This window comes from Lissotriton vulgaris, chromosome 6 (assembly GCF_964263255.1).
Source record: "Lissotriton vulgaris chromosome 6, aLisVul1.2, whole genome shotgun sequence".
Lineage (NCBI taxonomy): Eukaryota > Metazoa > Chordata > Amphibia > Caudata > Salamandridae > Lissotriton > Lissotriton vulgaris.
The window spans coordinates 944,180,350-944,205,980 of NC_141694.1; the positions used below are offsets into that span (position 1 = coordinate 944,180,350).

Genomic DNA, 25,631 nt, shown 5'->3' on the forward strand with positions numbered 1-25,631 from the left:
CACTTTAAAAAATCTTGCAGTAAAAAGAAAAATGTTATTGGAGTATGGTTAATCAAAATGTTTTGAGGGAATAAAGGGCATTTTTTTAAGGTTCCTACATTGAAACGTATGTGAGTGGTCACAAATGCATTATAGCAGTAGATGCCTGAGCCGTGGGTTTGGGCGCTGGTCTATGTCAGAAAGTGGGTACATCTGAAACATCTGTTGGTATTGCTTCCAGAGTCCTATCCTCTACTGAGAGAAAGTATAGCACCAATGAGAGAGAGGCACTTGCCTGTGCATGGTCAATAGCAAAATGTAGAACATAGGTATGGGGTAATTCTTTCACTTTGTGCACGGATTACGAACCTTGAATATATTTATTGGGTGATAAAGGAACACCATGTCCTTTTTCAAGACTTATCAGAATAGTATCTAAACTACAAGAATATAATTTTGATGCAAAGGACATACCTGAAATCACCAACTCCAGAGCTGATTGTTTATCTTAGTTGTTGGTACTAGAGCAAGAAGTAAGTTTTGGTGTTTAATTGTTTGAGCGAGTTTCAAAGCACTGTGGTAAGAAACAATGTGTAGCAACAACAGCAAATAAGTGACTTATTTTTGCCGTCATTGGATTCCACTACCACTTATATGCATAATGATTACTCAGGCAATCATTATTCCCAACCTATAGAGTCTAGTAGCCAGCTTTCGTTGGTAGGGGATTCCGTAATCATCCAGGAAAATTCTGGAGTTGTTAGTGATACTAGGGAGGAAAATAATTTGGCTTTTTAAAATAAAATTGTTACAACAAAGTGTGGCAGGGTTCCTAAAACACCTAAGCATTTTGCAAGAATTTACTGTTTACTTGTTGTAAATGTTGTGTATTCATATACGTTTTTTTAGGGGGGAAAAGGAAAGATGTGTTGTAGTGGGATGTATTTTTTTCTTGAATGTACGTTCCGCCATGCTAATTGTATTTCAATGTGTGTGCCATCCTCCTGGTGCCATGTATTCTATTTTCATTTAATATGCAGTACATCTTATGAAAGATGCTCTATATGCCGTCATTCTGGTTACTGATCAGTCATTTCCCGATGGCATTTAGTTACAGGACCACAGCGATAGAATTCGTCAGATGATGGGCTCTTGGACATAACATAAGTAAAATAATAAATTACCTACTTTACTGTTACACTTGTGGAGTCTTCTTCTTTTGCAAAGATATCGGCACTACAGCTTCCACATTTCCAATAAGTGCAGTAACACCTCTTACTACATGTGACAGACATGAGTTTTTCAACTTTGTTGCACCTGGTCCACACTGGGTGCATTGTAAACTTTATAGAGTCCTGAGTATTATTTGTGTATAATTCGATCAGTTATTAGGATGTAAAATAATGTGGACAAATAGCTATTAAAAAGAACAGGTTATAACGGGGATCCCTGTGGGAGGTCAAATGGAGGAACTGCATTTTGGGTCTTTAACAAATGGGCATTAGGCTATGACTTCAAAACTTTCTTGGTTCAAACAAGTGGCCTGCAACCTCCAGCAACAACCTCGGGGTCCAGGTCCAGGATTAAGCAGAAAACCTGGAGGTTTCACGTAAAGTAAGTTTGTGGAAGGAAGGAAAAATACTGTAAATCAGAAAAAGCTTCCAGCTACTTCAGGCCAAAGAACATAATGATCAGAAGAAAGGACTGAATACCAACAAAAGGCCGGATGACAGAGAAAAGCTGGAGCATGAAAGAAGAACCAAATGTGTCAACAAGCGACAAGCGACAAGCAACAAGCTAGTTGTAACACATAAGACCTCAATTCAGACGCCATGTATTTATATAATTCAGGAAGTGGTTCTGTAAGAAACAGGAAGTAAAACTATACCAAGTTATTTTGGGAAATAATAATAAAGAGTGATGGAAATGGAATGGCAATTCCACAGTAAAAAAGTGAAACTAATATTTCAGGAATTAACATTTCACTAAAAACATAATCGTTCAGGATTTTGCAACATTACAGAGATCTAATAGATTGAATAACCCAGAGCTTCCCTTCAATGTAGTACTACAGAGATGCCGCACTTGAAGGAACTCCAGTCCCATTTCAAAATGTGCTAGGCGCTGAAGTCTACAGAGAAATTACCCAGACGGATGCTGCCATCAAGAGGCCAGCACACAACAAGAAACCGTAATGATGCCTGCCCAGAGAGGAACATTCTGACTGAGATGACATGGCAGCCACCTAAGGACCTAAGTGTTTTTGTTGGAAATTGACAATCATTCCAAAATACCATTTTATTTTCCACAGGAGCCATCTGGATAATTTCAACACCTTCTCCCTTTTCTGAAGGAGAAGTGTATGAGTTCATTTATGGCTTCGTTGTATTGTAAGATGAGTGTGTTAACATCAATAAATGTGGAGGGCCATGACTCCAAGTGACTGATGAAGAGTCAGTGCTTCACAGTAATTCATCAGCCAAATTGGGCCTCATTTGTGTTGACCAGCAAAGAAGGATTTGTTGGCGAATTAAAAGAATGAAATTTAGAGATGATCTGACCAGTCAAAATTACTGGATCGTCAATCTGGTGATTTACTAACTCAGAGATGATAGGGGCTATTCACAAAGATAAGTTACACTTGTGAATAATTTACACGTTATTTTACCCTTACACTTTTGAGTAACTTTACTACTTTTGGCTATTCACAAAACCAAATGTAAAGATACTCAAAATGGTACGCTCGCACAAGTTCACCCCTGAAAACATGTGAGGAGCCTAACATTCAAGTGTACATTACTACTACACAAACAAGCATTTGTAATGCAAAAGATCTTGGATTAGTTCAATTTAGAGCTATTGGCTTTGCAAGTGAGAATGTTTTTACGATTCTTTTTTTGTCCAAAAAGGCATAGCTACAAAAGTCAATAAAAAATGTTTAAAGTGTGCATCTGCAGTTTTTTTTCCTATGATTGTTTTGCAGATATCGCACCAAGCCGCGCATTAGCTGAAGACGTTCAAAAGTAAACTGCAGTGTGTCGCAATTGCTAGAAAAATAAATACATGGAAAAGAAATGCAGCATTTGCCCCCTATGTATCAATGGCTGCGCACCGCGCTTTAGCTTTAGATGTTTAAAGTTAAAGCAAGGCATGCCGACATTGCTACAAAAGTCAATAAAAAATGTTTTAAAGTGTGCATCTGCAGTTTTTTTTCCTATGATTGTTTTGCAGATATCGCAGCAAGCCGCGCATTAGCTGAAGATGTTCAAAAGTAAACTGCAGTGTGTCGCAATTGCTAGAAAAATAAATACATGGAAAGGAAATGCAGCGTTTGCCCCCTATGTATCAATGGCTGCGCACCGCGCTTTAGCTTTAGATGTTTAAAGTTAAAGCAAGGCATGCCGACATTGCTACAAAAGTCAATAAATAGAAAAAAAAAGTTGAGTGGCCGCCACAAGTAAGCATTTCTTAATTAACTTTTGTAACAATGGCAGCACGCCCCACTATAGCTTCAGATCTAAGCCTGCTTGGTAACACATTAATTAACTAAATAGTGCTAACTGTTAATGAAAACTAGAGAGTAAGGACACATGTAAGAGGGGCTGTCCTCATGGAAGGTAACAACAGAAGAGAAGGAGGTACTAAGGAGGGACTACTAAGCTTATTAACACATCAAAAGTCATCATTTACAAAGGACAGTAAGAGGAACTGATTGAAAAAATGAGTGGAAAATGGGCAGAGCTTATAGTCCATACCTGAATACTGCATGTCTCAAAGAGACAGAGCAACCGCTGCCTAGTCAAGACCTAAAAAACATGTTAGTAAGTCTAGCACCACAAATTGCCAACCCTTTCTATGGCAACACCCTCCAATAAGAAATAATGAAAGCAGGAACTTAAATGTAAACCCCATAGAAAATACTGTTAGTTCATAATAAATTATTTAAAGTGGCTAAAAATGCAAAAATGATAATTTAATATTAAATAGATATATATAAATAGTACATATTTTCATTTAATTATAAACTATTTCAATTACTTGTTTACATTTTAAAATTAACGTAAAAATAAATGTTCCTATACATTACTTTTAAAAAATATTAATGCATAACGAAACAAGATTATTTTGCAGTTGGAATGGTTTTTTTATTCAAATTTGGGAATTTTTGTTAATGTAATTTAATATATTTACAATAAATATTTAATGTAATCTCTAGTTATTAGTAAATATATAATATTAATTTAGTTAATAAAATATTCTTAACATTTTAATCATTTAAATAATTTACAATTTCTTTCCAACTTTAAGAACTTCTTTATTTATCCCTATACTTTTCCATGCAGAGATCTCCAACCCATTTGTGGAAACTCCCTATGGAAACTTACAGTAAAAAGGAAAGAGGTTATCAAATTTTAAAAAAGTTACACAAATATGTTAATGTTAAATAGTAATGTAAATTAATGTTAATTATTTATTTTGAATGCAGAACTCAAGCAAAAATACTACAGCACTAATAACTATTAGAAACAAACCTCTGATTAATGAAAATATATTAAATTACACCAAAATATATTTTTCTCAAGGTAAATTAAAAAATAAATTCCCAACTAAAGTATTTTTTTAATTATGCATAACTAATTATTAACATGTTTGTGTAGAATGAAATAATTTAACAAAATGTGATAACATTTATTGGAACATTAATTTAAAATTTGAAAAAATATGTTTAAAATATTTTATAATTAAGCAAGAAACGTAGTAATGTTACAGATTTTTCAATATTAATGTATATTTTTAAGTAATTAATTTTATGTATGTAGACCTGTTAGCCTTAGGGTGGTCTTTCCCCCTAACATTCTGCCTACTTATATCCAACTTTTGCTGTATTTTGCTTTTGTTGGCCTTAGGACGCTTTACACTTTACCGCTGCTATCCATTGCAAAAGTGCTTGTGCTCACTTACCTAAACATGGTTTGATTGGCATATACTTAATTTAATTCACTTATAGTTCCTTGTAAAGTAGTATACCTTAAACCCAGGGCCTGTATATTAAATGCTACCAGTGGGCCTGCAGCACCCATTGTGCCACCCACTTAAGTTGCACCTTAAAACTTGCCATCGCAACCTGAATGCAGTGTCACACTGCCGTGCCAATATGATATTTAAACCCCTTTCCAAGTCTAAAACCCACCTTTATTAAATGTACGTTATCCCTAAGGTAGGCCCAAGGTAGCCCATAGGACCACAGTGGTGTGTAATCAAAACGTTGGAAATGTAGTTTTAAGTTTTACATGTTCTGGTTGTAAGGCACTCCCAAATTTGTTTTTTCTCTGCTGTAAGGCCTAACCCTAAAAGGATAAAATTAGCGATTCCTTATTACATTTATTAAGCTGTAATTCCCACTTGAAAGAAGGTAGATATGTCATGTTTGGTACCTTTGAATTTGTAATGATAAACCCTTTTAAATGGCAAAGTCAGAATTTTTATTACAATTTTGAAAATAGCACTTTTAGAAAGTTGGTATTTTTTTGCCCTTAGCCCTTTCGTGCCTATAGGCTGGCCTGAGTCACATGACGGGGTGTAAATGACAGTTTGACTCTGTGAATTCCTCCTAGACATTCACTCAGCATAGGGATTAAGTGTGTCTGAATGGGCCACCGGCTGGCAGGAAGGGAGGGCTGAAATGAGCACAGCCTACTTATACCTGAATGGTTTGTGATCTACCTCCACATAAAGGGCCTAACAGCCTTGTACTGTCACTGCAACCACCTCGAGCCCGGGCAGGGGAGGCCGTAAATCTAATATACTTCAAAGAACGTTTCCAGAAGCTTCTCCTATCTTCCAGAAGAAGGGCAAATCGGTATAAAAATAGGACCTTCAGACCCACTTTTCAGTACACTATTGGACCTGTGGAAGGACTCTCAGGGGACTGCCCGCTGCAGTGATCTGCTGTGCACTGTACCTGATTGCTGATGTACCTGGAAGGACTGCATTGCCGCCTGAGCCTTCCTTGGACCCATTGAGCCCAGTTGTGCCTTGCATATACACCTGCACACAGGACTAGCAGGAGTCACTCCAAAGGCTAGTTTGCTGGCCTCCTGTTTAAAGCCACAGGGACATAACAGGTTCCCTCCTTGTACCCACACCTGGACCCAGCCTTTTGAACAATTGACTGCTCTGGTCTGAGATATAAGATAATATAATGCAAACATTTGTAATACAGCCATCCCCAATATTGGGGCCTCAATCCCCCTCATTTTTCCGAATCCTAACTGCCTAGGGCTCTATAAAAAGGAAAATAAAATTGGGGAAGGGGGCACCCATGGTGCTTTCCTCTATTTATATCTATTACCCCCACAAGATTGGAATTAACACTAAACTTTGCTTTTGCCCCTTGATATAGATTCTGCAGCATTAAGTTTAATTGAGCAGGAAAGCCAAACCTCTCCAGGCAATAAAAAAGCACATTCCAGCTAACCAGGTTAAATGCTTTCTCTGCTCAACCATTATTATCGCTGCACAAGTCTGGTTAGCAGTGAAGTAGTCCAGCGCATGAATTAGGAAGTCTGTGCTAGCCAACCTCATCTAATTAGCCACAAACTCGTCTGACCATTACGTATTAATGCTTGAGATATTGAAGTGATACGAAAAGCCCATATTTTCATTAAAAGCTTGTAATTAGCATTTAATAATCTAAATGGACGGCATGAGTTGTCATCCCTTGGATTTTTATCTTTCTTTAAAAAACTAACAACTGTAGAACCCTTGAAGTATGAGGGAACCTCCCCACCCTCTTTAACAAAATTAAACAACTCAGTCAAAAGGGGTATGAGTTCACATGCGAATGCTCGAAAAAACTCAGCTGGGAACCCATCATTGCCACATGCCTTCATGCTTGGCATTGTGGCAAGAGCTTCCTGTACCTCTGCCACTGATATTTTAAAGGTCATTCTTTCTGCCTGAAAAATTTGCCAGCGAAGGGAGCCTAATGGACTGAAAATAATGGGATACACTGGCCTGTGGGATCGAATATGTATTTTCATACAAGATCTTATAGTGCTGTAGGAACATTTCAGACACTCCTGCCTTCCCTGATAGTAATTCTCCAGTAGATGGCTTCTGTAGCTCCCTTACAAATGTGGCATGGTGCTTAACAAAAGTTGACCATGCAAGGAATTTTTCAATCTTCTGTCTCGCCTCATATACCAGATGATGGAATGTCCCAGAACTGTTGATCTCTTCAATAATAAAAAAACTCCCTTAAATCATGCTTGGCTTTTTGAAGGTGGTTCTCTATAGGGGACTGTTGATCCTGATGCCTGTTCTTGACCTGAAATGCCACATTGACTGCTGATTGCAGCTCAGCTATCTGCTCTACATGCGCTTTAGAATGCTGAGCCTTATGAGCAATCATTGTACCCTGGGCTGTAGCCTTAAAGGCTTCCCATGCTGCAATCAATGATGTTGTACCCCTATTCAAGCCAAAAAAATATTGGATAAACGTTTTCATTTCTTTAAGTCATTCTTGGTTAGAAAGTTAATTATATTAAACTCTATCATAATGGTGTCCAATGAATAGTCGGAGAAAAAGTTAGCCCGAATATCTGAACTCACCTATTTGAGCAAATGTGAATTTTTAAAACGATCAATAATGTAGGACGAATGAAAGTGATACGAGAAGCTAGTGTATTGTGACATACCAAGATGGTCACTTCATCATGGATCAATTCATTGAAAGTCTTGCTTCAGCATGTCAACCACTTTTTTGGTTTGGGGCTTCAATTGCTTTTTAGTTTTATTTGATGTATCCAGTGCCAAATCCTAGATAAAGTTCAAACCACCACCTAAAGGAATCAGGCCTACAGCTCCCACAGCAATATTATAGATCTGACTCAAAGAATCTGCTTCATCAAAAACTGGGGCATAGTAATTGACCAGGTTTAGAGGGTTTCCATTTGCACTACCTTTCAGCCATGTTCACCTTCTCTGAGGATCTCTGTTAACGTCGGTAACCAGCCAGCCATCCCTCTGCCTAAGAAAACTGCAAACCCCTTACAGACAGACAAGCTGAAGCGAAATAAGCATATGGAATTAAAAGATCCAGGAAGTTGTTTTTGAGTAAATTCTCCTGCAAAAATAAAACTTCTGGAGGAAAAGAGGTCAAGCATGTAATCACCTCCACATATTTCCTTTTGTTACGCAAGCCATTGACATTGCAAGAAATACATCTAGCTTTAAAACCCATTACACACACACCTTTTTCCTCCTTAATGACATTCCTATGTCACATGTCACTGAAAATGTGCATTCTGGTACGATTCTGCTCCTTTTCAATATAAGTTCTCCCGCCACCATTGCAACCAACCACACTACTCATCTTGTGACAGCACCAACCCCATGGGGTGCATTGAATTGCAACCTGATGCACGCGTGGCCCTCACTTCCCCCAACACCCTTGTAATTGAAACTTAGGCCACAAAGGTAGCTTAACATCTAATGAATTCCAGAACTCTTAGCACAGAGCATTTACTGACTCCAACAACATGGTTTGTAACAAATTAGTTACAAGATATAACTCTAAGGAAATACAATAGAGGTTTTAACATTTGTGAAAATCCATCCATTCACAACCCACTTGATACAGCTAGGAGTGTTGAAGCTTCACAAAAGAAACTTTTCATACATCTTAATCTACTCAACTAGTTCCAGTGATTCAAAGTATGAAAAGCAGAGATCAAAGGACCTCTTGTGGCAAGCATCAGTCTTGTGTAGTTAGACCTAAACAAAACATGAGACAAAGAGCAAGGGACACTGTATGTTTTAAATGTTGTTCACCTGCCCAGTTATTAACAACAAAGAAATGTCTGTGGGTCAAAACGGAATGGAGGTTCAATTGTGTATACTAATGTGAGGCACAACTAGAGAAAACCAAGAAAGACTACTGGTGCAAATGTGCAACAAAAAGCACTAAATTCCTTGAGTTAGAAAAAGTACCCATCAGTTCCCACTCGGTACCGCCCTAGTCATCATTTGGGCTCTCCGTAACCCAGGAGACAGTGCAGTCTGTCACTAGATGTTATTGTGACGGACATTCAACTCAAGATGAAAATGAAAAATTATATTTCAGTGGGTGGTGCCGAAAAAATCAGTACACCGGGGTAACAGTAGAAGTAGACAATTTTAATAGTTTCTCTCAGTTCTTCCAACATTAAAAACAATATAATGAAGTAACAGATTTAACAAAATATCTGTGTGCAGTTAGCCAATTCAAACATTGTTGGGCAATTGGGCAGATTTGCAGGAAATGCAGTAAAGCAGGCCATTATAGCAAAGTGTGCAAACGTGTGAGGAATGTTGGTTTCAGCTGTGTTGTGAAATAGGAACTCAGAGATGATAATGTATATGAAGAAGTAAATTGACTAGTCCTAGCTATTAACATACAGAATGAAAATTCTCTCAAGAAATGTAAGGCTACTAAAAGTGGTACTACCTTTGATGATAAAATACACAGTTTTTTTGTTTTTTTTCTGGAGCAAGACTCACTATCATCTCTGTTTAAAATGATGAGAAAGCCTGGCACCCCAAAGTTCTTTTACCACCCAATGTCACACCTGTGGTGTTTGAAGGCAGAAAGATTATCTTTCAGGTTACTTTAGGGCTACCAGTATGTTTACAGGTAGATCCATTACAATTACGGCCACACGCATCAATGTTCCCGTTTGCGAATTCTTAATTGCGAAAATTAAGGAATCGCAATTAAGAATTCGCAAACGCCTATGCATTAAGAAATCGCAATTGTTTTGGCGATTTCTTAATTTTCCTTAATTGCGATTCACAATTTGCGAATCACAATGAAGGAATCCCTTTCGATTGATTCCTATGGGCCTAGAGGCCCATAGGAATGAATGTGAAGGCATTCTCATTTTGCGATTCGCAATTAAGGAATCGCAAAATGAGAACACAATTTCAGGGGTGCAGGGGGGGTCCAAAGGACCCCCCCCTGAACCCCTGAAATGTACCTTTAAGTACTTTTTTCACACACATATGCCCCAAGGGCATGTGTGTGTGGAATAAGAAACTTTCAAAAATTCACTTTTGTGCATTTTTGAAAGTTTTTGCAAATTACCATGAAGGTTAACTTCATGGTAATTTACCACTTCCTATTTGCAATTTCGCAATTTAAAAAAAACACGCATTGCATTTAAGAAATTGCAAAATTGCGATTTCTTAAATGCAATTGCAATTTAAGAAATCACAAATAAATTGCGATTTCTTAAATTGTGGAAAAAGCAAAAACCTTAATGCATCCCAAAAAAGGGAATTGCATTCCCAAACGGCCGAATTTTGCGATTTGCACCGTTTGCGAATGCAAAAACCCTTGATGCATGTGCCCGTTAAAGTCTAGTAGCTAAAAAAGGATTTAATGTTCGTCGATGGTAGCATGAGTCAGATTTTAAGTTGGCATTTAGACCTGAAAGGAAGGTACGGGTTTCTTTAGTGGAGGACAATGAGTAGGTGCAAAAATGTCTTTGAAGATAAAGTGGAGTAAATCTGTGGGTATATAGATACCATCAAGATATTAGCATTGGAAAAGCTGTCATTTCTGATCTTTATATTGCTGATAGCAATCACAAATCCTCCCGCAAACAGCCACATCATCCATTTTCTTACAATCACATACAAATAAAGGCACAGAAAGACAGAGGCATAAACATGACATTATCAGATACACAATTCTCCTAGACACATAAACACACAAGAATGCTCTATTGGTGGTAGTTGGTTAACAGTGGCATTACAGGGGTTGTCGTGTTAGTGCTGGTAATGGTGTTACTAATGGCAGCATGTGGTACTGGTAGTAGTGCTGATAACAATGGTATTGGTAGCAGTGGTGATAGTGTCGGTGGTGATAATGGTGATGGTCATAGCGGTGCTGGTGGAGTTGGTGATGATGATGGTAATGAGAGTGGTGTCTTCTGTGGTAATCATGATCATGGTGTTGAGAGTGGTAATAGTGATGGAGTTGCATTGGTGGTGGTAATGATGATTGTGATGTTTGTAATATTGGAAGTGGCAGTGGTAGTGGCAGCAGTGGTTAGAGTAATGATGATAATAATGGCTGCGATTATGTTTGTGATAGTGATTGCTGTAGTAGTGGTGGTGGCTGTAGTAGAAGTGGGATGGATAGTTGTGGTCATAGTGGGAGAGCTGATAGTGGTCATGATGGAAATGAAACTAGGAATGGGAATAATGGTGGTTGTGTTGGTGTTAAAGGTGGTATGTGTTAATGGTGACGGCAATGGGGTTGGTGCAGTGTGATGAAAATGGTGCCAGTGGCATAACGAAAGTTGAGGGGGCCCCCTGAAATGTACATGGAGGTGCCTCCTTCTGGAGTCAGTCAGGAGCTCTCAGGCCAGCGTACTGTGCTGAGGGGCCCCCCTGGATGGTGCTGTTGGCATTGTTAATGGTGGACGTGGGGATTGGTGTCAGTACAACGCGAAATATTACATCGCATTCCGTTACAACGGAATTATTACAACGCAGGATCCATTACATCGGATGCCATTACAACGCATGGCATTACATAGCAGATGGTATTACAACGCATGGCATTACATCGTAAGTATAGGTAAGTATACCTTTTTTTAAAAATGTTATTAAGTTAATTTAATTAATTTAATTTAATAAAATTAAATAAAATACATTTTAAAATAGCCATTAATTTAATTTACTAAAATAATATCTATTTAATAAATGTAATTTTAATAAAAAATGGGAATAATTAAATTTAATTAAAGTAATAAAATTAACTTAAAGTACATATTTTTATAATTGATAATAAATTAAATTAATTGAAATAATTTATTTAATTTAAATAATTTAATTTAAAAATGTAATTAATGAAATAAAATTAATTTAATTTATTAAATATATTTTAATTAATTTAAAAATGGTAAATATAATTTAATTAACCCAAAACACAAACCCCTGTACCCCAAAACCCAAACCCAGCCCTAAAACCTAAAAACACCCCTATACCCCAAAACCCAAACCTTGCCCTAAAACCTAAAGAAACCCCTGTACCCCAAAACCCAAACCCTGCCCTAAAACCTAAAAACACCCCTGTACCCCAAAACCCAAACCCTGCCCTAAAACCTAAAAACACCCCTGTACCCCAAAACCCAAACCCTGCCCTAAAACCTAAAAACACCCCTGTACCCCAAAACCCAAACCTTGCCCTAAAACCTAAAAACACCCCTGTACCCCAAAACCCAAACCCTGCCCTAAAACCTAAAAACACCCCTGTACCCCAAAACCCAAACCTTGCCCTAAAACCTAAAAACACCCCTGTACCCCAAAACCCAAACCCTGCCCTAAAACCTAAAAACACCCCTGTACCCCAAAACCCAAACCCTGCCCTAAAACCTAAAAACACCCCTGTACCCCAAAACCCAAACCTTGCCCTAAAACCTAAAAACACCCCTGTACCCCAAAACCCAAACCCTGCCCTAAAACCTAAAAACACCCCTGTACCCCAAAACCCAAACCTTGCCCTAAAACCTAAAAACACCCCTGTACCCCAAAACCCAAACCCAGCCCTAAAACCTAAAAACACCCCTGTACCCCAAAACCCAAACCCTGCCCTAAAACCTAAAAACACCCCTGTACCCCAAAACCCAAACGCTGCCCTAAAACCTAAAAACACCCCTGTACCCCAAAACCCAAACACTGCCCTAAAACCTAAAAACACCCCTGTACCCCAAAACCCAAACCTTGCCCTAAAACCTAAAAACACCCCTGTACCCCAAAACCCAAACCCTGCCCTAAAACCTAAAAACACCCCTGTACCCCAAAACCCAAACCCAGCCCTAAAACCTAAAAACACCCCTGTACCCCAAAACCCAAACCCTACCCTAAAACCTAAAAATACCCAAACACCCCAAAACATATACATCAAAACCCCAAAACATATACTCCTATACTCATACTTATTTAAAAAATTACTTAAATTAATATATTTAATTTATAATATTTAAAAACATAAATAAACATTTTTATCTATAATTAATAATAATTAAAACAATTTTATAATATTAAATAAAATAAAAAAAAATTATATACTTACCAAAACTTACGATGTAATGGTATGCGTTGTAATACCATCTGCTATGTAATGCCATGCGTTGTAATGGCATCCGATGTAATGGATCCCGCGTTGTAATAGCTGCGTTGTAACAGCATTACGTTGTAATAGTTGCGTTGTAAGTGATACACACCGGACAGGGTAACGGCAGTGATGGAAACTGGTGCAGTGATAGTCGTGGTGGTGATGTTAATGCAATGTTGATGGTGATGGTGGAGGGACTTATATGGCACTGCTCCAAAAAAAGAGGAAAAGCCTTTATTGACTGATTTTTTTCACCCCTAACGGATAGTGGAAAAGCATTTTTCTGCAAGCTTCTTCAGGAACGGGTGGTTTGGTGTGCCATCAGACCCTACTAATTGTTACTTTCTGTTGCACATTCCTGGAAGAGCCATTAAGATTAATCTCACTCTTGCTTTTGATAGCTGTTCGTCAGTGAGTTTTGCATTATTTCTATAACATACATTAATAATAAACAGTGGAACTGACAAAACAAGGCCCTGTAGAGTTTCTCTGTATAGTAAGCTCTCACAATAGTGACAATGGAAAAATAGTTTTCATGATTAAAAAGCAATGAATAATTTTAATTCAAATAGACAAAAGTGTTTACTTTATTGTCGTTTTCACTCTCACAACTGCAAAACCTAAACGAAATCAAGAGGGGCGGGCTTACTTCCCTCTGCTGCTCAGTCGCTCGTTCATTACTTCAGCAGTGTTTCATTTCTACTGAGTGCTGCACAGCAACTTTAAAAGTTGCTCTTCAGGAAAGGTGCTGGACCGGAGAGCGAGCATTGTGACTGATGCACAAAGCTGGAAGAAGGGGGGAACAGATGACGTGCCTACCTGGTGCTAGGTCCCAGCAAAAGTGATTCTAGTAATAAATAAAGTGTTAAAAAAAGTGTATATAAAAAAGAAAGGACATCTTTATTTGTACGGACATTTCTTTAAGTCACTAAGGACCATACAAACCTGATTCCTTTATTCCAGGGATCATTTTGCCATTCATATAGAATTGATGGATCCCAATCAGGGTCACTAAACCTGGATGACTGTCTGTCAAGGCATCTGCGTGCTGCCACGTCAGCAGAAATGCAGTGTGCAATTGCAAGATGACATTTTCCCAGAATGTAAAACCTATCCTTAGGGAACAAAGCCTGAGCACTAGCAAAGCCGTGTCTCCGGCGGTCGAACTTTACAAATTCAAAGTACAGCCAGCAGTGCTTTATGGTGCAGAAATTTGGGGCCCTTGGTCCAAGGGCACTTTTAGTGTCCTGGACAATAATTTTATGAGAAGTTTGGTAAGGGTTCCGAGAGGCACTCCCCTTGTGCCCCTCCAATTAGACCTAAACCTTCAAAGGATGGACCACCACATTATAATACGCCCATTGCTCCTGTGGGTTAGGCTATGGCAGGTACCCGAATTACAAGATTACAGGGATGGGCTAAAAGAAATTATGGAACTTGACATCCTCAAAGTTATCCCGTGGTTCAAACATGTTAAAACCTGGCTTATTAATTTAGGTCTGAAACACTTTTGGGTGACCCCGGACCAATTACCACCCTACTCGAAACAAATATTAAAAAGGGCCTTCTGGACCTTTATTGCTAACATGATCAAGAGTGCCCCAACTGGTGGGACCTTAGTAACAAAGTTCCTCACTTTTAAGGACGAACCACTTTTTGAGACTTTTTTGGATGAAATAGAGCCTCCACTCGCTAAAACCTTATTTTTAAAATTTAGGTATGGTAATCTCCAAATAAGTTCAACCTTGACTCGTTGGGCCAGCGGCCAAAATACTCTAAATACAGTGACAGATGAAACTTGCCCTATGTGTGGTAGCCACCAGAAAGAAAATGAGCAGCACATCCTCTTTTTCTGTCCGGTATATGCAAAAGCCAGGAAAAGATGGATAAAACCAATTTGCTTAGCGTTAGGCGTGAGATCATGTATACAGGCTTTGAGAATTCTTTCTACTAACACAGCTCAACCTATAATATTTAGCGTTAGTAGATTTTTACATTGTATCTTCTTCCAAAGGAAAAAACTGGGATATAAACTATAAATGGGATCAACCCCAGACATAGAATTGACAAACTTTTTAGCTATTAGTGTGGGGCCCAATGCAGAACTTTATGGTTGTTTGCGTATTGACTGTCCTTAATATGAAATAAATTGTTCTTAACCAACGGTTTTTAAATTATATGCTGTACAGTTTTACTTTGTTCTTTTACTGTATGTATATGAATTGTTCTTTTATGGCAGCAAAGCCGAAATAAAGAATTTTTGACTTGACTTGACAGTGTGCAATTGACACTGGGGAGTATGTCCAATTACTTGCAGTATGCTCTCAATCATTGCCATTGTCCTTGGAAGATATCTAATGTGCCACACTGGAGGATAACCGTCTCCAATTAGCCTGTAGTTTGACGGACAGTTGGCAGTGAAAATCACTAATGTAGAACCATTCAATTTTAGTTCCAGAAAATCACTGAACCTGCTACTAATTTGACACGTTGCTGGTTATTCTTCAAGCCCTCACCCTAAAGGTAATGCAACTTGTCCATGAATGCCAGTTGGGCACAGTTAAAACAAATGCACTTTAAAGTCTGAATGCTGAGGTTAGATGTACTCGTGAAGATGACTGTCACAAAGTGCCACCTTATCGTGTTACTGGTGCTGCAGACCCACCAGTGCATACAATTATGAAAGGCACTCCTCCTCTCCTTAACGGTGAGAGTGCTCATTTTTGGGAGCCTACCTAAAGCAAGCATTTGCTGGTCGTTTGCGAAGACTCAAAATATACCAAGTGCATTTTCTAAATACTCTGCCTGTGGAACATGTACTCCTTAAATTGGAAAAGCAATGGTGTCACTCACGCAGTAATTAAACAATTGAGAACAGAGAGTGGGCTTCCTTTTCGGGTTTCAGATGTGCAGAGTACCTGTATTATTTGCAATTCAAGCACATCAAATGGCCTCGTGAAAATGGCTAAGCAAAGCATTTCATGACAACCATAACCACATTCACTTGTAGTGGTCATTTGAGGCAGGTGAACAGCGAGGATTTTAATGCCCATTACCCTAATTGCACCCTTCGGAAACCGACTCACACTGTGTCAAAATGCTTCATTTTTGTGCTTCACACTGACACTGAACCCACAGTGCAAGAAACCACAGTGCCCTAAATGCAGCCTTCTGACTTGCAGAATCATTTTCAGTCATACACATATAGGGTTTTAATCAAATGTATTTTGCATCATTTAACATATAAATAGCAAATGAAGTGCCTGAGTTAGAGTTCGACGGAAGGATTACTCGTCACAAATATGTCCGCCATAATACAAGTGCATTGCATCCAATAACATTTGTGATATGGCGACTCGATATACGGCACATTTGTGACGGAGTAACCCGTTTGCAGAATTCTAAATCAGGTTCTTAGTATCTTCCTTAGTGAATTAGGTTAGTTCATATGTAAATGTGATTCAATGGTTTTGCTTTTTGTGATCGAAGGTTAAACTGTTGAATACCTAGCAATTTCCCCCATGTTGGACCTCAAGATTAGTTCATTACAAACTGACGGTTACTTACAGTAACAGGATAATTACATTGTAAAAGGATAATGTATTACTTAAATAAAGGACATTTTAAAATGTTCAAATGCAAGCAAATAATATAATGTTTTAGGTGTTTGTCATGGTGCAAGTCCTTTGCAATTCACAGATAATGGTATACTCGCTCCCGAGACGTAACATCAATGTCTCTAAAGAAAAAAGGCAAATAATTATTCTTAATGTATCTACTGGAGAAAGGCAAGTATGTATTTTTTATTGTTCAATGAAATAAAATCGTTACAATATGCTTCATTTTTCATGTATCGAATAAGAGAGAAAATAAAAGAAGGAAAGAGAGGGTAAAAAATAAGGTTTTAAGTACGTAGCTGACGTGCATGTCTCACCTGGGATGTCTGGTTTTGCTAAAATCTCTAAAATCATAAAAACAGTAGTCCAGGATAAATCTAAAGTGTTAGTGCATAGGAATAACAACTGCCACTGGGGGCCCGATTTTCTCGACAGAGGGTCCGTGAGGAATCGTAATGACGTTTTGGGCATGTTCAGATATGGACGAGTTTGGTATCTACGAACCGCAAATGACGAGTTTAGTAGGTGTACGTGTTTTCGCTACACTACCTGAAAAGGTTCGTCTTATTTGTGGGTTTCTCCATCTGAACCCTCGGGTTCCATTTTAGATACGGCATCCATTTTGTTTCTTGCCCTCACGTAGCAGGCGAACGGACAATGTCCGCTTGATGACCCTGGGTTTCCCAAGCTCTTGCGGAAGATGCATATTCCTTTGAAAGTGCCTTTATGACTAGGGGGATGACACGGCAAAGACAGATGGCTCAGCTCGAGGCTCATCTTGCAGTGCCGGTCTATTGTTTCAGCCTTGCATGCGTTAGGCTTGAATCCTTTGATCCTGCGATCACGCTTCTGATATTGCCCCTACACTCTTTTCAATCTGTTGTTTGTCTTTGTCTTCCTTGCACCTGTTTCTGTCTCTTCTCTTAGCTCGTTTACAGCTAGAATGGAATGTGCCTAATGGTGAGATAGCATGCTTCTACAGTTGTGAACCGGCAATGTTACTGTAATTATGTTCCGGGCTTCTGAAAACATGAATGCAATCCTTTTGAAGTTTACTGTGGGAACTGAGTTGTAACCTTTTGTTCGCTATGTTGTGCAATGACGAAAATGTGTATAAAAGGAGCGATCCACTTTTTGCAATTCGAAGCAGACTCTCTGAACCTACACTCTGTTGTACTTCTAGCGATTTCTGTATCCCTGCAGTAAATAAACGCTGATCTTTGACGCCGAAGGAAGTGTCCCGTGTCTCTGTGATTTGTACGCCGGAACAGGTATATCCACGAAGGTTTCAGGTGTTGTCCCCTGGCACCGCTGGGCCTTAAAATAGCCCAGTCCTTCAGTTGGCGCCCAACGTGGGGCGACATCAGCGGTACCGGTCCAAAGCCCGACGATCGTGAGGAACTTTGTGTGAAATCTCCGAGGGAAGGTGCACCCCGCTTCATCGATCCTGTTGTCAAAATAAGTGGTCCGAAGATTTTTCCCGCGAAGATTCCCGCCTCCTGACGGCTGCGACGGACTGATGCCCTCACTGTCGACCTGTTTTGGCGCCTGGCGTAGTCCTTTGTACGGCGAGACGATAGACGGGCCTTCCTGGTGACGCCATTGTTCTTTCAGTTAAGTATTTTGTGGGGCGCTCCCAGTCCTTAGGTTAACTCTTTGGTTCCTCCTTGGAACATTTGTTGCTTCGTATCCTGATACTTGGTTGTTGTTGTTGAAACTTGGTTGTTTGCATGGTTCCATTGCATTTGTGGTCCTTAGTTGTTGGTTCTCTCTTTTTGGGTTTTTCTTTGACGATTGCATTTGCCAAAAACCGAGGGTCTCGAATTTTTGCGAGGATATCGTAATTCGATAACCCTTGAAGTTTGAAGCTCGGTTAGTGTGCACGATGCCTGGCTGTAGTATTTTGTTTGGTTTCCTTAAATGTTACAGCACGGATTCCCGGTTGGAGGACTCATGTCCGATACCTCCAGTTGAAACTCCGATTTATGAGCTCTATAGTGGACACGGAGTGGGCCCTATTGTATATAATGAATGTTGGATCCGTTATACTAAAAAAGATGGTGTCCTTAGTTGGCCACCTCATGGTAGTTTTGACACTGAGATTTTAGATAATCTCGAAGCAAAATTGTTTAAAAAGAAAGCTAGGCCAGCAATGTTTGATTCCTTCCGGTTATGGCGCAAAGAGGCCAGACAGAAAGAAATCAAGCAGATTAAGAAGAATAAAAGAGACGGTATCATTACGATGATGCAAAGTGCAGAACAGTATCAGCGAGACAAAGAAGAGAAGGAAAAGGAAGTTTCTACCAGACAGCATCGCATGGCGGTGGATAAATGTTATCCGGTTTTACCGTCAAGTTCTGAAAAGAAGGGAGAAGAATTGAAAGAGGATCCTTTGTTATCCTATTTATTAAAATCACCACCTCCTTATGTACAGGTTACTACAGCCCCTGTAGTTCAACCTGTTCTTCCACCTGTTGTTCCGGCGGCTGCTGGTCAGCCTGCAATTGGTCCTGTTTCTCCGAATCCCCTTGTTCCTCAAGTGGGCCCTGCTCCTTTACCTCCTCTTCTTCCTACTGCTCCTTTGCCTGTACATTCTCAGTCTACTGTTACTACTACTCCTGCTATTTTGGCTACTCCTACAGCTCCTACGTTTTCTCCTAATATCGTTGCTCCTGTTCTTCTTTCTTCTACCCCTTCTGCTCGTAATTGTATACCTCATACTGTTGCTACTCTCTATTCTCCACTTTTTGGATCGTTATTCGAATCCGATGTCTCTGAAATCTCCCAGAGACGGAGTCAAGTGCCTGGTGGTAGGGAGAGTGAGACGTTAGTAACTATGGCGCGTAGGTGGATTAGACATCCTGCTAAGTACACTCCGCGCATGGTTTTCGATACGTTCTCTCAGTTTAATGAGCCCACACAAAGATTCGTGTTCGAGGAGATGTGCAAATCCTTGAGGGAAGAGTGGGATAATGATGACCTAGATAACGTACCGCCCGATTTGACTGAACTCCAGAGTCAGTTTTCGAACGGTATGATTGTAGGTGATGATGTACGACGTGCATTAGAGCGTTTGTTAGCTTTTTGATCCACAGTGCCTTCACGAGTGTCGTTTGACAACGACTCTGATGATCCGAAAGCGAAATTTGGTCAGTATCCCATGCGAGAAGTTCCCCCAGTGTGGATGCCAGGTAATGCTGCTGCCGTTCCTCCAATTTTGCCACACTTCCAGAGAGTTTGGATACACCTCCCATGGAAGCGATCGGAAGTCTTGCGGGTGAAACAATCTTTGCCTGACCCCCGGAAGAATCCGGCAGGTTATTACAAGGAGTTATCCCAACTCGTGGATGCTTCTATTATGAACCTTGCTGATATCGATATGTTGTTTGGTAACGTAGTACCGCAACCGATTTGGTCGAAAATTCGTCAAGAGAATCATGCAGCTGAGTTAGGTGGTGATTGGGCTGCTCTTGTAGCGGCTGACGGACGGCAAGTTGGTGGGGCTAAGCCTGAACAGTTAATTACGGACCTGCCCCAAAGAAACATTACGCTCATGAAAACGCTTATGCCAGCGATGAGGGTGAACTGGGATAAACTGTCTGCTTGCAAACAAAAGAAAGACGAGAGTGTCTCCGATTTCTTTACTAGATTTGAGGAGGCATTCATCGATCATAGTGGTCAGGATATGAGCACTGAGGGAGGTCAACGGTTGTTTGTCGATAAGTTTGTGTTAAATCTGTTGCCTGAACTATGCAACATATTGAAAAAATCTGAAAGTGCATGGGCTGTTTCAACCACAGCTCAAATATTGGCAACGGCTCAATATTATGAAAATAGAGAAAAAGAGGAGAATGATCGAGCAGACAAGAAAACGAAAGAGCTAAAAACTAAGGTCTTATTGCAGCAAGCGTATCCACCACGCTCGAATCAGAATGACTCACAACAGCACTATCGACCGCAAGCGCAGTCTTCTAGGATGTAGTCGCGCTCTGACTCCTCTACATCCAGATCTATCCTTGGGTATAATCAGTGTGCATATTGTAGGGGTGAGGGCCATTTAAAGTTTAATTGCCCTGTTTTACGTGACCGAACGGGTGGTGTCTCGGTTCGAGGAGGTCGTGGTGGTCACCAGCAGGCCTCTCAAGGTAGAGGTCATGGCACCTCTCGAAATCAAAATGAGCGTTCTGCTCCTTCATCGGACACGGACAATTGTTTTGATCAGCGAAATGCATCGTCTGGTAGATCTGCACAGTATCACGTGGATGACTATTATGTCGAGCATGAGATTGGTGCAGACAACAATTACTAGGACAGCCATAGACAAAGAGAGGGAGTCATATCAGTTCCGGTTGATCAGAGAGGGCCTTACGTCGCAGTTGCCACATCGGGCGTAGTTGAGCCCTTTCTGTTGGACACTGGTGCAGCAAAAAGTTCCATCATGCATTCTAAACTCCCTGGCGCACTTTTGTCTGGCTTAACGAACGTTTCTGTTGGATTCTCTGGCGCCCCGGTTAGCAATCCAGTCTCTAGCCCTTTGTCCCTTACGATTGGGCCACGTGAGCTAGAGGCTCCTTTGATTTTAACTACTGGTTGTGGTGAGAATCTCTTGGGTCTGGATTTGTTTAAACAGTTATATGCGACTCTGTATTGCTCTCCTACTGGAGTGGAGCTTACATTAGGTCAGAGAGTGATCTCTCCTATGTACTTGTCAACTGATAAGCTCCCACCGGAATTGAGTTCCCTTCCTGAGTCTTTATGGGCAACGGGTCCCAATGATGTGGTCCTACTGGTCATACCACCTTATGTAGTCCAATTGAAGTAAAATGTGCGATACCACGTATTCCCCAGTATCGTATCTCTCTTGATGGCAAGCGAGCGCTCTTGGCGATTTTTTATGATTTGATCGAAAAGGATGTTATCGAAGAAACTCGGGGAAATGTGTGTAATAGTCCGGTGTTACCTATTCTGAAACGAACTGACCCATCCAAGCCTCCTGTGTACCGTTTTGTCATTGATTTGAGAGAAGTGAGTAAAATAGTGATCCCACAGTTTCCCATGGTGCCTGACATTACAGCTTTGCTGACCCTGATTCCAGCCTCTGCCTCCTGGTTTTCGGTGATCGATCTAAAGAATGGTTTCTTTAGTATTCCGATTGCTGAGGAAAGCAGAGATCTATTCGGCTTCTCATTAGGTGGTCGCAGTTTCAGGTTTAAACGCGCACCACAGGGCTACTGCGAGAGTCCATCGATCTACAGTCAAGCCTTTAAGAGTCAACTAGATGCATTTGTGTTACTGGCTGGTGCGGCCTTGATTCAGTACGTTGATGATCTGTTAGTGGCTGCTGACACTGAGCAGATTTGCAAAACTGCCACAGTATCGCTGTTACAGCATCTATGTGATTTACATCACAAGGTGTCACCTTCTAAGCTACAGTATTGTTGTCAAGAAGTAACCTATTTAGGTCACTTATTGTCAAAGGAGGGAAGAAGGTTGACCCCAGAAAGAATTGCAGCGATTGCTCGAATGACTGTGCCAACAACTCAGAGAGATGTACGTGCCTTTCTAGGTATCACGTCATACTGCAGACAATGGATTCCAAACTTTTCATTGTTAGCGAAGCCATTGTTAGCTCTCACGTGCAAGAATGTTCCGACTCCTTTGCCATGGACCAAAGAATGTCAGAAAAGTTTTTCTGAACTACGTGATGCGTTGTGTTCGGCTACTGTGTTAGGTACTCCTGATTACAGTAAGCCGTTTACACTATATGTTCACGAGAGAGAAGGTTGTGCGTTGAGTGTCTTGACGCAACAATTTGGTGGCAAACAACGTCCATGTGCATATTTTTCTTCGACCTTAGACCCAGTAGCTAGAGCATTGCCGAGTTGTCTAAGGGCAACAGCGGCAGCTGCGGTGTCCATTCGACAGTCCGCAGGTCTGGTCATGGATAATATGCTTACAGTGATGGTTCCGCATGCAGTTGACACTCTCTTGAATCGAACAAAGACTCAACACTTGACGAGCGCAAGGTTGTCCGGTTATGAGTTGACACTTTTGGCAAGTCATATACAGATAAAACGTTGTAATGTGCTGAATCCAGCGACATTGTTGCCGGTTAATGTGGAATCAGCTGATGTAGCACCACATGACTGTTACTTAAGAACTGAAGAAGAAACGAAGGGTTGTATTGACCGGAAAAACACTCCATTGGTAGATCCCGATGGTACTTTGTATGTTGATGGTTCATGCTTCAAGTTGCCGAATGGTGATGTGACGACTGCGTATGCTGTAGTGACGTTGAGTACAGTTGTGGAAACTGCGAGATTGAGTCAGAATTCAGCGCAAGCGGCAGAGTTGATTGCGTTAACGAGAGCGTGTGTTTTGTCTAAAGGGAAGCGAGTGAATGTGTTTACCGACAGCCAGTATGCATTTGGCGTAGCCCATAGCTTTGGTCGATTGTGGAGAGAAAGAGGATTTATGACGTCTCATGGCACGAAGATCCAACACGGACAGCTCGTGAACGATCTTTTGGACGCACTTACATTGCCTAAGCAGGTGGCAATCATTAAATGCAGCGCGCATCGAAAGATTATGGATTATGTTGGTCGTGGTAACGCGTTTGCGGATGAGATTGCTAAGGAAACTGCTAAGAATCTGACAACTCGAATGTATGTTACAAGTTCAGTGAGATGGCCGACGGAGACTGGTATGTGTGAGTACACAGTTGAGAGTGTGAAAGCGATAAAGAACGAGGCCACCGAAACTGAAAAGACTAAGTGGAAAGAAAGTACGGGGAAGTTAGATGTGAATGGATGTTGGGTTGATTTGTCAGAATATCAGAGATGGATGTTACCTGATGCGTATGTGCTTGCCGTTGTTACTATGGCCCACGGCATGTCACATATTAGCGCAAAAGGTATATGTAAGTTGCTGTCTCCAGTATGGAAGAATGATGGGATTGCTAAGTGTGCTGAGAGAGTGGTTAAGAACTGTATTGTATGTTTGATGTATAATCCTGGCAAGGGCACCCCCACTCCACCTGGTCATTTTGCTCCTCCTACATGCCCCTTTGAAGTTATCCAGTTGGACTTCATCCATATGGAGAGATGCAATAATTTGAAGTACGTATTGGTTGTGGTTTGTGCGTTCTCCAGATGGATCGAGGCCTACCCTCTTAAGGATAATACTGCCCTGTCCACAGCAAAAGTTCTACTCAAGGAATATTTTCCCAGGTATAGCATGCCACGGATTGTATGGTCGGATAATGGAAGTGAGTTTGTGGGAAGTGTGATGAAGAGTGTGTGTAAGGGTCTGGGAATTCGCCAAATATTTCATAGTGCTAACCATCCTCAATCGGCGGGTTTGGTGGAAGGGTACAATGGTACTCTGAAACTGAAACTTGCCAAAATCCAAGCAACGACTGCTTTATCATGGCCTGATGCATTGCCTCTAGCTCTCTTATCAACCAGGGCGACTGTGCACTCTCGAGTAGGGCTTAGCCCATATGAGATTGTGTTCGGCCGTCCTGCGAACATTTGGGGAGTTCCGAGGCCTAAAGAGTGTGACAGTCTTGAATATCCAATGTTGATTGACTATCTTTACGATCTGACTGCTAAATTGAGTTTGATTCATCAACTGGTTTTTGAAGCTCTACCGGCACAAGCAGAGGGTCCTGGTCATCGGCTCCAACCTGGCGACTGGGTGGTAACCCGCAACTTTGGGAGAAAACGTAATCTCGAGCCAAGGTTTGTGAGACCCTACCAAGTCTTGCTGGCAACGAGGACTGCAGTTCGGCTGGACGGCAGGAAGCATTGGGTGCATGCCACCCATACGAAGAAAGTCCCGCTTCCTTTGCCAGCGGATAACTGGGTGAAGAAAGGATTTGCCCCGACCGAGACCGATGCCCTTCCACACTGCGTGCCATTCAGTGATGCTCAACTTGTAGAGAACGATCCAGTTCAGTCAGAAACATCTGTTGAATCATCTGGAACTGTACTTTCGTCTTCAGCATTGGAGAATTCGAGTTCTGAACTGTCACCTGAACAATCGAACACTGTTTTGCCATCTGAACCGTTGTTTGAAGAGCAAACTCGACCTGGAAAATGTTGATATTTTCTTCGATCGCGTGATATGGACAAATAAAATCTCCCTTTTTGTTTTTAAATTCACATTCCCCCCCTCATTGTTGCTATGAACATTGTGGACATTTGCATTTTTTCCTGATTTTTGAGTTCTTTTTATATATCACGTGTGTTCCTCTTCTGTGCAGCTAGGAGACTTATATTAAATTGAATGTTTATTTGATTAAAACCTACCATCTGGGTTGGCCGTAGGGCCGTGCGGGTACCTACTTCTGTTTAGCAGGTTTCTGACACTAGGTCGGTTACTTTTGTCGACTCCTGGGAACTCCTGGGAATTGATAATCGCTACTCAGAACCAGGTGCGTCAAGAACGTTACGGACGGTGTTTAGAGGATGGAGTTCTCTAAGCTGTCGGAAATAGAGAGGATGTTGGCGCAAAGATCCAAATTGCATACGATTTTACGAACAAAATGTTTTCTGTTGCAGGTTTTTCATGTTATTCCTAACTGTTTCTATGCTATTGGTGGGTGGAGTGTATTTTGGGATTCAGTCGCTATTGCCTTCCACTTCACCTACTTCTCCTTCTCATGATCTGAATTCTGTTCTCGTTCCCACTATTTCTCCACATTCCTTTCATCTTCTGCCCCAACATGAACAGGTTAGACGTGCGGAATATATGAACAACTCCTTTGTCCAACTTCTGCATCAGCATCAGTTGGTGATGAATACTACCAACTGTTGGGTGTGTGGGTTAATGCCACATACCATGGATAAGGGTATTCCGTATTT

At 40.7% G+C, this 25,631-nt stretch overlaps 1 protein-coding gene across 2 annotated transcripts in view; it reads left to right on the top strand.

The window, feature by feature from the left end:
- Positions 1–25,631, top strand: part of TPD52L1 (TPD52 like 1) — a 1,161,028-nt gene that overhangs the window by 749,604 nt on the left and 385,793 nt on the right. The gene's annotated exons all lie outside the window — the stretch shown is intronic.